The sequence below is a fragment of the Neophocaena asiaeorientalis genome, unplaced genomic scaffold (genome assembly GCF_003031525.2).
Source record: "Neophocaena asiaeorientalis asiaeorientalis breed wild unplaced genomic scaffold, Neophocaena_asiaeorientalis_V1.1 scaffold158, whole genome shotgun sequence".
Taxonomy (NCBI): Eukaryota; Metazoa; Chordata; class Mammalia; order Artiodactyla; family Phocoenidae; genus Neophocaena; species Neophocaena asiaeorientalis.
In genome coordinates, this window is record NW_020174917.1 from 1,863,629 (window position 1) to 1,873,859 (window position 10,231).

Here is a 10,231-nt window from a genome sequence, read left to right on the forward strand (position 1 = left end):
TTTACCCACCGAGCCGCCGGGGAGCGGTTCTCTTTGCTGCCTGGGTGCCTCTGTCTCGGTCGTCGCGTGCCCAGGGGTCCATCCAGTGGCATTTTGAGTTTTGAAAGGTATTTTTGAATATAAGAAACACTTTACTACCCAGAAGGAATCTAGAAAGTGGAATTGGGGAAGTTATTACATTGGAGGAACTATTGGTGTCCTTCAAAGCATACTAAGACTATTGCCCAGGAGAAATGATGTTTGGTTTTCGCAAGCCAAAGGTATACCGAAGTATAGAGGGCTGCTACATTTGCCTCGCTAAATCCTCCAGTTCTCGATTCGCTGACAATTAACGCTATGAAAAGGACTTCCAGAGCTGTTTTGGGTTACAGGAGACTCGTTCAGGAGACATCTGCAATGCCTGTGTCCTGCTTGTGAAAAGATGGAAGAAGTCGCCAGCAGGATCAAAACAAAAACTGGAGTCATGTGGTAGATGCAAGGGCAGGACCCAGTCTAAAGACTACCCTGAAACCAAAGGAAGTGAAAACTCTATCTGGAAACAGGATAAAAAGCAACCAGATCAGTAAACTGCAGAAGGAATTTAAACGTCACAATTCTGGTGCTCACGGTACCACCTTAGGTGCCTCTCTAGCTCGATCTCCTCGTTACAGTCACCAGTCAGATACAGAGATGGCTTCTGGCTCTAACAGCACGTCTGTATTTTCCTTTTTAGATCTCACATACTAGAAAAGACAGAAAATACACTGTGGCACTATCTATAAAGGCCGTTTGGGGGAAGTCCTTGTTGACATACATCTATTCAAGCCTTGCTGCAGCAATAAGAAAGCAGCTGCTGGGAAGCCGCTGGAGAAGGGGCCAGAGCCTCTGCCCATCTCCACTCAGGAGTGGTGACTGAGGTTGATGTAGAAGGGGAACAAAAAACGATTTAAATTTTGGAAAACAAAGCAACAAAATGACCCTCCTATTTTTAACTTGGATACCTACTATTCTGCCAAAGGAAGATTCCTAGAGTAGTTTTGAGTGTGTTGTTTTCCCTCCAGTTCCACAAACTCTGAAGCCAGTATCTAGCTTACTAAAAGAAAAAACGAAGTGTACTTAATATTTAAGGTGCTGAGTATTTCATGGGAAAGCTGAATGCTGCTGTAAGATGCTCTTTAAGTCTTTTTTAAAAATCCCCTTCTAATGAATGAAATTAGGGGAATTTCAGGGGACAGAGATGGGATTTGTTGTATGATAAATGTATGTAGTTTTAATCTTTCTATATTGAGAAGCAGTGGTTGGGGCATTTTTTAAGATGGCTGGCTACACTTGTTTTCCTTCTTTATAATAAATTTGTCATAACTCAGTAAACACAGACTGGCCCCTAGAGATAGTTGTTAATAACTGTGAAATATTAAGGGGTTGCCAAGGTTCTGATGATTCAGACCTGTACTACTGAATAGTAAGCAGGACAGACTAAGGTCTCTAGTGTGAATATCTTGAAGGAGTAATTTCTAAATCTACAGAGCTAACTTGACCGCATATGTTGCATCCTGTGTCACCTCCCTCCATACTGGTATTTGATAAAGTTTTCATTTATATGACACTTCTAAAGCAGAATCCAAGTTCCTCTCAGGGAAATGTCAAGTCTTTAGGATAAGCAATCATGTATGAATAGTACCAAAGCATTACCCCTTGGTAGAGAATGCACTCTATTAAAATGTTAAATTATCTGAAAAATAAAATGTGCAAGTCTTCAGGATGGCTCATGAAAAAAACAAAGGTTAATGCTTCTTGAGGCACATCTCTTAGAGGGCTTGCAAGTGTGTAAATAATTTGTTTATGTCACGTGACTGGTGACTTCATTGAAAATCTGCACAATTCAGTTTTAGCTCTAGATTACTTCGGTTGACCTTTGTGAAGGTTTTATCTGTGTAGAATGGTTGTTTGACTTGTGTTAACCTATTAGGGTTTGGGGCTTTTGTTTTTGTTTTCATTCTATATTAAAGTAAAATTCAGCTAAAAGAAAAGAGTTGTATGTTAATGCTGAGTGGGTTGCTTTTGGTTTGGTTTCTTTGAGTCAGACTTTCTGAACATTGAGGTGTTAGATGATACATCTTAAACGTGGAGCTCTTCAATTCTAAAACCTTCATTGAAAGCCTTTTATTTGAACCCGTCCCCACCAAAAAAAAAACAAAAAAAAGAAGGCCAGAGAGAACATCAAGTAATATGCAAACTAATTTTGTACAGTACACTCCACATAGAGTTGAAGTCAGCCCAGGCACTTTTGGGAAATGATTGTTCTTGTTACGTGAAGCCTGGCTAGTTTTTCCCTTTTCCCTCAGAAGTATCAACAATCCCCTTGTGAACCCTGCTTTTCCCCTTTCCTGTCTTCCGAAGCTGGCCTTTTGTGGTTAGATTCAGTGGGCCACGGCGCTGGGATGTGCCCAGGCAGCTGAAGCCCTTGGATTTCTTTTCCACATGACTGGCCTAGGATGGCCTTCGTGACAGTAACTGTGCTATTATTTCCCACACTTCACGTTTAAACCACTTCAACCTGCTACAAACCAGGCTTCCACGTTCCTTTGAGCAACGTCTGGAGCAGAGGTGTAGCTTCCACATGTACTCCTAGAAGTAAAGAATATACAAGAAAACTTTTATCCCTTCCCCACATTTCAGTTTCACAAAAGTATTTCCCATTTAGAATACAAATCTCTATATAGATTTTTTTGCTGGCTGTTTGCAACCGTATCAAGTGTTCTCCATTGATCATCATTCTGGAAATGACCAGAAGAAGGACGTATCATTGTTATTCTGGATCTGTAAATTAGCATGTCTTCCAGCCATTCTGTGTCTTCATTTCCATATTTATGTTCCAGAAATCACGATCAATTTCCCAAATTCTAAACTTACTCAAATTCTTTTATGCCTGGGCACTGTTCCCAATGAATTATTTATTATACTTTCCTCGTATAGTTTTTGCAGGATATTTTCTTAGCTTTACCCATTTGTCTTATTCCAGCAGTCGGGATGGGTTCAACCAGTAGATAAGAAAGGTAATATGATTTAGAGGATGGGAAATGGCTTTCCTGCAAAATGTCTCCTTTACTAGGTATGAAGTAAGGCCTGTGTTTTCATTGGCCTGTCACATTTTCCAGGCCTGATCTCTCTCCCACACCCCTGCCTGATATTTTCAACTCCTTGCTTGGTGTCATTCAACCGTCGACTGAAAAAAATGCACAATATGAGAGTTGTGAGTTAAGTTTTATTTGGGACAAAATGAGGACTATGGCCTGAGAGATGGCATTTCAGGTAGCTCTGAGAAACTGCTACAAAGAAGTAGGGGGGAAGGTTAGTATATATGTAACGCTGAAGGGGGAGTACATGCAATCAAACACACATTTTTTGCAGAAGGTTTCTGCTAGTGACAAGGAGCAGTCGTCACCATGAAGGATTTTAGTGCTTTTCTAGATATGAGGAGATGCAAGAATTGGGTTCATAAAATCGGCTCCTGAAAATAGCTATCTGAAGACCTGTTCTGCCAGTTTTTTCCAGAACACAGAGTGCCCCATGTCTGATCTCCACCCTGAGCTCCTTTCAGGCGGTGTTGAAGGTCAGCAGTTGCAGTGGCTCATAATTTAAACCTTGTAGAGGTAGATGGCAAGTGCCAGTTTGTGGGTGACACAACCTTCTAACATGTTCTCTAATTCTATAGCAGTGCTTCTCAAACTTTTCTGTGCATCCCTTGTAAGCTTTTTTTTTTTATAGCTTTTTAAAAATTTATTTATTTAATTAATTTATTTTTGGCTGCGTTGAGTCTTCCATGCTGTGCATGGGCTTTCTCTAGTTGCAGCGAGAGGGGGCTACTCTTCATTGTGGTGTGCAGGCTTCTCATTGCGGTGGCTTCTCTTGCTGCAGAGCATGGGGTCTAGGCACACGGGCTTCAGTAGTTGTGGCATGCAGTCTCAGTAGTTGTGGCTCACAGGTTCTAGAGCACAGGCTCAGTAGTTGTGGTACACGGGCTTAGTTGCTCCACGGCATGTAGGATCTTCCTGGACCAGGGCTCGAACCCACGTCCACTGCATTGGCAGGTGGATTCTTAACCACTGAGCCACCAGGGAAGCCCATCCTTGTAAGCTTTTTAAAACACAGACTGCTGGGCCCATGGCCATCCATTCTGCTTCAGCAGGCCCTGAATAGGTTGGAGAAGTTGCATTTCTAACAAGTTCACGGGTGTTACTAATGTTGCAGTTCTGAAGACAACACTTTGAGATCCTTCATTTGCTCAACTGTTCTGTGATTTACCTTTAATTTTTATGCGTGAGGCTGTCACTATTGATTTTCTAGACACCAGCAACCATTTTCCCTTTTCCCTTAATAAGAGATCCTAATTGTACCGAGGGACCACGAAAACCTCTTGCTTCAGGAAAACCTGCCTTCAATTCCAGTCCTAGGATGAGAATTTTAATAAGTTTAAGATAATTTAGTTAATAATTGAAATTCATAATAATCCCATTCCCCTGTGAATGACTTAGTATAAGACATAAATAAAGTCAGCTAGGAGGCTTCTGAGGAAGATTTCTTTTCTCTCAAAAAGATACACTTAGGGCTTCCCTGGTGGCGCAGTGGTTGAGAGTCTGCCTGCCGATGCAGGGGACGCGGGTTCAAAACAGGGGAGGGCGCCCCGCCCCAAAAAAAAAAAAAAAAAAAAAAAAAAAAAGATACATCTGGAAGAGATGAACCCTTTTTCTGGACCTGGAATGATAGGGTATGCTAGTAATAGTGCTACATCTAGCTCTGCACCATCAGGAGAGCTTGAGAACAGTAGAATAAAAAAAGAAAAACAATCAGATCCCTAAAATAACGATGAGTCTTCAAATGAACCAACCTAGAGCTACCCTGCCCTAAGCCTTCCTATTATGTGGGATTTCTGTTTCTTGCAGCTAAAAGCATATTAATTGATATGATCGATGTATCTATCATCTATTTATCTATCCTTGAATTTTCTTTATAGGTTATATTTGCTTAATAAATATGCGATGAGCAGGAAAGATAGTAACAGCACTGTTAGAATTCAGCTACATTACTTGGGAAGGTTAGTGTATCTCCCATCAAGATCATATCAAGAAGTAATCATATTTTCTTTACCATACAGAGGTTTGGAAAGAATAGAAGAGAAGAAAATTAAGTCTTATGGGTGTGAAAGAGGAGAACAAAAATTTCAGAATCTACTCAAGAGGTCAAGCCTGAAAAAAGTCACCAGAATGGGGACACTGGATTCCTGTTCCATAGCAGGAAGGAACTGAAAGTCTCTTTTTCAAAATATCCTTTCTGGCTTCCCTTCATGCGCTCACACCTCAGTAATTCATTCTCCAGCATGAATTCAGTGTGATAAAAAAAAAATCTGATTATGTCATTCTCACTAAAACCCTTTAAAGACTTCCCATTTTTCTTTATTTTTTTTCTTTCTTTTAAATTTTACAGTGGTAAGAACATTTAACACGAGATTTACTCTCTTACCAGCTTTTTAAATGTACAACACGGTATTGTTAGTTACAGGCACAATGCTGTACAGTAGATCTCTAAGCTTTACTCATCTTGCATAACTGAGCTTTATACCTATTGAACGACCACTTCCCATTTTCTCCTCTCCCTACCCCTTGGCAACCACCATTCTGCTCTCCTGTATGTTTGACTGTCTTAGATTCTTCATATAAGTGGAATCATACAATGTTTGTCCTGTGACCGGCTTATATCACTTAGCATAATGTCATCAAGATTTGTCCAAGTTGCCACATATTACAAGACTTCCTTCTTTTATAAGGCTGAATAGTATTCCACTGTATGTACATACCACATTTTCTTTATCCATTCATCTGTAGTTGGACATTTAGGTTGTTTCTACATCTTGACTACCGTGAATAGTGCTGCAATGAATGTGAGAGTGCTAATATCTCCTGGAGATCTTAATTTCATTTCTTTTGGATTAATGTCCAGAAGTGGGATTGCTGGATCATATGGTAATTCTACTTTTAATTTTTTGAGGAACCTCAGTTCTGTTTTGCATAGAGGCTGCTCTGTTTTGCATTCCCACCACAGAGTACAGGTGTTCCAGTTTCTTCACATCCTCACCAGCACTTGTCTTTTTCTTTTTTTCATAATAGTCACGCTAACACATGTGAAATAATATCTCACTGTGGTATTGATTTTCATTTCCCTGATGATCAGTGACATTGAGCGGCTTTTCATATACCTGTTGGCTATGTGTTTGTCTTTGTTGGGGAAAGATCTGTTCAAGTCTATTTTTTAATTAGGTTATTCATTTTTTTACTCCTGAGTTGTAGGAGTTCCTTATATATTTGGAAATGAACCCTTTATCAAATACATGGTTTGCGATTGTTTTCTCTGATCTGTAGGTTGTAAAGGCTTCCCATTTTTCTAAAGATAAACATTCCAAATCCTTACCTTGTCCCACAAGGCCCTGTTTGGACTGGTTCCCACCTAGCTCTCAGCCTTATCTGGTACCACTCTCCCATCCCTTGTTCTTTTCATTCTTGCCCCAAAGGCCTGCTTTCAATTCCACATTCCTGCCATGTGCCTTCCTGCCTCATAAACCTTTGCATATGCAGTGCCTCTTCTTCCTAAAAGCATCTTCCACATCTTTGCCACTTCCCTCTTTACATTTCATCTTTCATAACTCAACTTAAATGTCGCTCCCATATAGAACCTTCTTGAGACTAGACTAAGTCTTCTTCTATTCTCATATATTAATACCATAATCCTCTCTGTGGTACTTATCACAGTATTAATTGTATAATTAAATGCACAGTTAATTATTCAATGTCTGTCTCTTAAATTACCATGTGAGCCCTTGAGGGCAAGAGCCCATCTTGCCATATTTTTGTGTGTCTGGTACTACCATAGTGTAGTATGGTACTACCGTATCCCTAGTACCAGACACTAAACACGGGTTGAACAATCTCTTTTTCCTTCAGGCATCTTTTCTAGTGACTGCAAGTATTTTCAGCCACTCTTCTTTCATCAAGCAGTCAACAAATACCGGTCAACCTGGTTTTGCACCTAACCTTTCCCATCACTTCAAATGGGCAAATAGGTATTCATTTTCTTGCTTCACAGATTAGAAAATGAGCCCCAGCAGTTAAATCACCTGCCCGTATTTGTTCCATTTATGTTGGCGTTTAAAGTCAGAGAGCCTGACTCCTACTCCCTGGCTTCTTGGACGAGTCACCTTCAGCACAGCGTTACTCAGCTTGCTCAGAAGCAGAACACTCGTGGTTGAGCAGAGTACCGCTCTCTCCCTTCCTCTGCACCAGAATTCTATGCAGCTTACACTTGCCTGAGTCATTCGTGGAAAGCATCTGAGAACATCGTGTAAAATACACCAGCCCACCCAGGAATGTCTTTCATCGTCCCAAGCACAAAGGGTCAATGGAGTGTTCTAGGAATATCTTTGAAAGGGAAGCAAGAATTCAAGGCAGAGAATTTCTCCCCAGTCACCACCCCACTCCTTGCCAGTCGACTACCCGTAGGTGTGTGCTGAAATACAAAGACCTGGGAAACCCTAACAATGAATCAAAAATGTTCAGTTCCTTCTGGGAAGGAGTAATTCAACAGACGCATGAATGCAGTCATGGAAATTAGAATCCCTGCTCTGACCCTGGAGCCTTGGAAAGTAAGCACGTGGGCAACCAAAAGTTCCCACACCCTGAGCTAGGGCTGCAGAGAAAACTTACAGAGTCACTGAGAGTATTTGTCATTGAGATAAGTGACATCTGAGAAGTTCCTACAGGGCTGTGGACTCTCCTCTCCTTCCAGCTTCTGACGTTCCTCTGACAAGAGCTTAGGCCGAGATTCTTCAACAAAGGGCACTGTTGGCTGCTTAAAGTTTACATGCTTCTGTTTTCATACAAGCAAGCCATTTAGCCCTGATTGAGGAAGTATTTAAGAGGGTTACAGGCCCAGTTTAGAGGCTGTTGGAGTGTTTGGAAAATCTGTATTAAAATTTTGGCATCAGGGCTTCCCTGATGGCACAGTGGTTAAGAATCAGCCTGTCAATGCAGGGGACATGGGTTTGAGCCTTGGTCCAGGAAGATCCCACATCTGCAGAGCAACTAAGCCCATGCGCCACAACTACTGAGCCTGCGCTCTAGAGCCCGCGAGCCACAACTACTGAAGCCCGAGTGCTTAGTGCCTGTGCTCCGCAGCAAGAGAGGCCACCACAATGAGAAGCCTGCGCACCGCAGCAAAGAGTAGCCCCCGCTCGCCGCAGCTAGAGAAAGCCTGCATGCAGCAACAAAGACCCAACGCAGCCATAAATAAATTAACTAATTTTTTAAAAATTTGGCATCATATGTATAAAATAGATAACTAATGAGAACCTACTGTATAGCACAGGGAACTCTACTCGGTGCTCTGTGGTGACCTAAATGGGAAGGAAATCCAAAAAAGAGGGGATATATATTTATGGATGGATGATTCACTTTGCTGTACAGCAGAAACTGACACAGCAGTGTAAAGCAACTATACTCCAATAAAAAGAATTTTTTAGCATCAAAACTATATGCCTCTGTTTATCAATAAGTAATTGTTGCCGGGTATCTGTTCTGAGTTCACCTTGTGATAGGAACGGTCAGGAAGTTCAAAAGAAGGGTGAGGGAGTAGAAAGGCAGAGTAGAAAGAACAAAGACCTTAGAATCAGAAGAATGAATATAGTTTCATATCTTCTGCTTAGTGGATCAGCTTCGTTCGGGTCTGTATTTTATTTGTGAAGCACTAGTAGCCTTAGGAACTTCATAAGACTGTTGTAAAAAAAACTAGGGAAGACAAATTAGTCAGGGGGGAGAAAAGTAGCACACATCTTCTTAGCTCTTTACTTAATAATTATGTTTGAAGGCTTGTAATATACATTAATAAACCTACCAGACAAAATTCAAATTCTTATGGTAGACTCCTACCTATCCTTCAAGGTTCCAATCAACTATTATCTCTTCTGGTTATGTTTTTCCCTTAAATAAATCTCTTCCTTAATTAAATCTCGAATGCCCTTACTACAATGTGTTATTTGACACGTATGTTAACATGTCCACATTCTACCCTAAACTGTGATTTCCTAAAAGCAGAGGTTGTGTCATATTCCTATTTCTCCTCCCACAGAGTCTTTTAGAAGTCCTTGAGTAGAAACATAGTATGATCAAACTATTATCCAGAAAAGAAAAAAGCTTTTATGACTGTAAAATTCTGTCCATAATCAATGTCTTGCCACAAATTTAGTAAAAAAAAAAAAAAAATTCCCTGAAGCTAAAGAGGGTCTTGCCATCTTGGGATTGTCCTTCTGCTTGTCTGTGACATGAAGTTATTTGAACCCAACAATATATCTACTGAGAAACAAGGTGGATGATGAAGATCAATTATATACACAGATTGTCCTTGAACTAATGGTTTTGTCACAAGGGTTCGGTACAGGCTCATTTAAAAATGTAAACTTGAATTTTTTTCAATTAGTTTTCTTTTCTTAATTTTCACTGTTTGGAATAAGAAAATTTTCTTGAGCAAAAAATGGTAAAAGAAAAAAAAAGCATCTTGGATACGGTTTGCCTTCCATGCCATATTTATTCCTTAGATATAAATATGGGTAGAAGAAAAATATGACCTAAACAATATTAATCCAAATGATAAAGAGTATATTTTATTACCAAAATTTTATTTAATATTTACTTTTGTAGTACCAAACTCTTTGCAGGAACTCAAAGATCAGTGAAGTTTCCAAAATTAACCAACATTTCAAGAAGGAATTTCATTAGTGAGATTATTTGATTTAGTGAATCTTTTGTCATAGACCCAACCTTTGCAAAGTTGAGTATAAATTCCTACCTTCCCTGATGTGAAAAATCTGAGTCCTTCAACATTATATCAGATGTTTCTAGTTTGCATTGTGTAAGTGGTCCTGGAAAATTTCAAGTCAAGCATTTTTAAGGGAATCGTTTAAAATGTAATAGGGAACCTAGAAATAAAATCACCAGTAAATTCCTTACGGTATGAACAAGCCTCTATGTCACACGTTTTATAGAATCGATATTTCTTGTGTCAGATTTTTGTGAAGAGGGATGGAAATGATCGCAAGACTGAGCTTTTTTTCCTTAATATTATAAATGAGGTTACAAGACACTGTTCTTAAATATCATATGTCTTCCTTTCAATTGTTAAGAACCATTTCTAAAGATCTAACACAAGA

General features: G+C 39.9%; 1 pseudogene; it reads left to right on the plus strand.

Annotated features, from left to right (window-relative positions):
* The first annotated feature begins 221 nt into the window (after positions 1 to 221).
* On the plus strand, positions 222 to 891 carry LOC112410052 (SIN3-HDAC complex-associated factor pseudogene; annotated as a pseudogene).
* Positions 892 to 10,231: the final 9,340 nt, after the last annotated feature.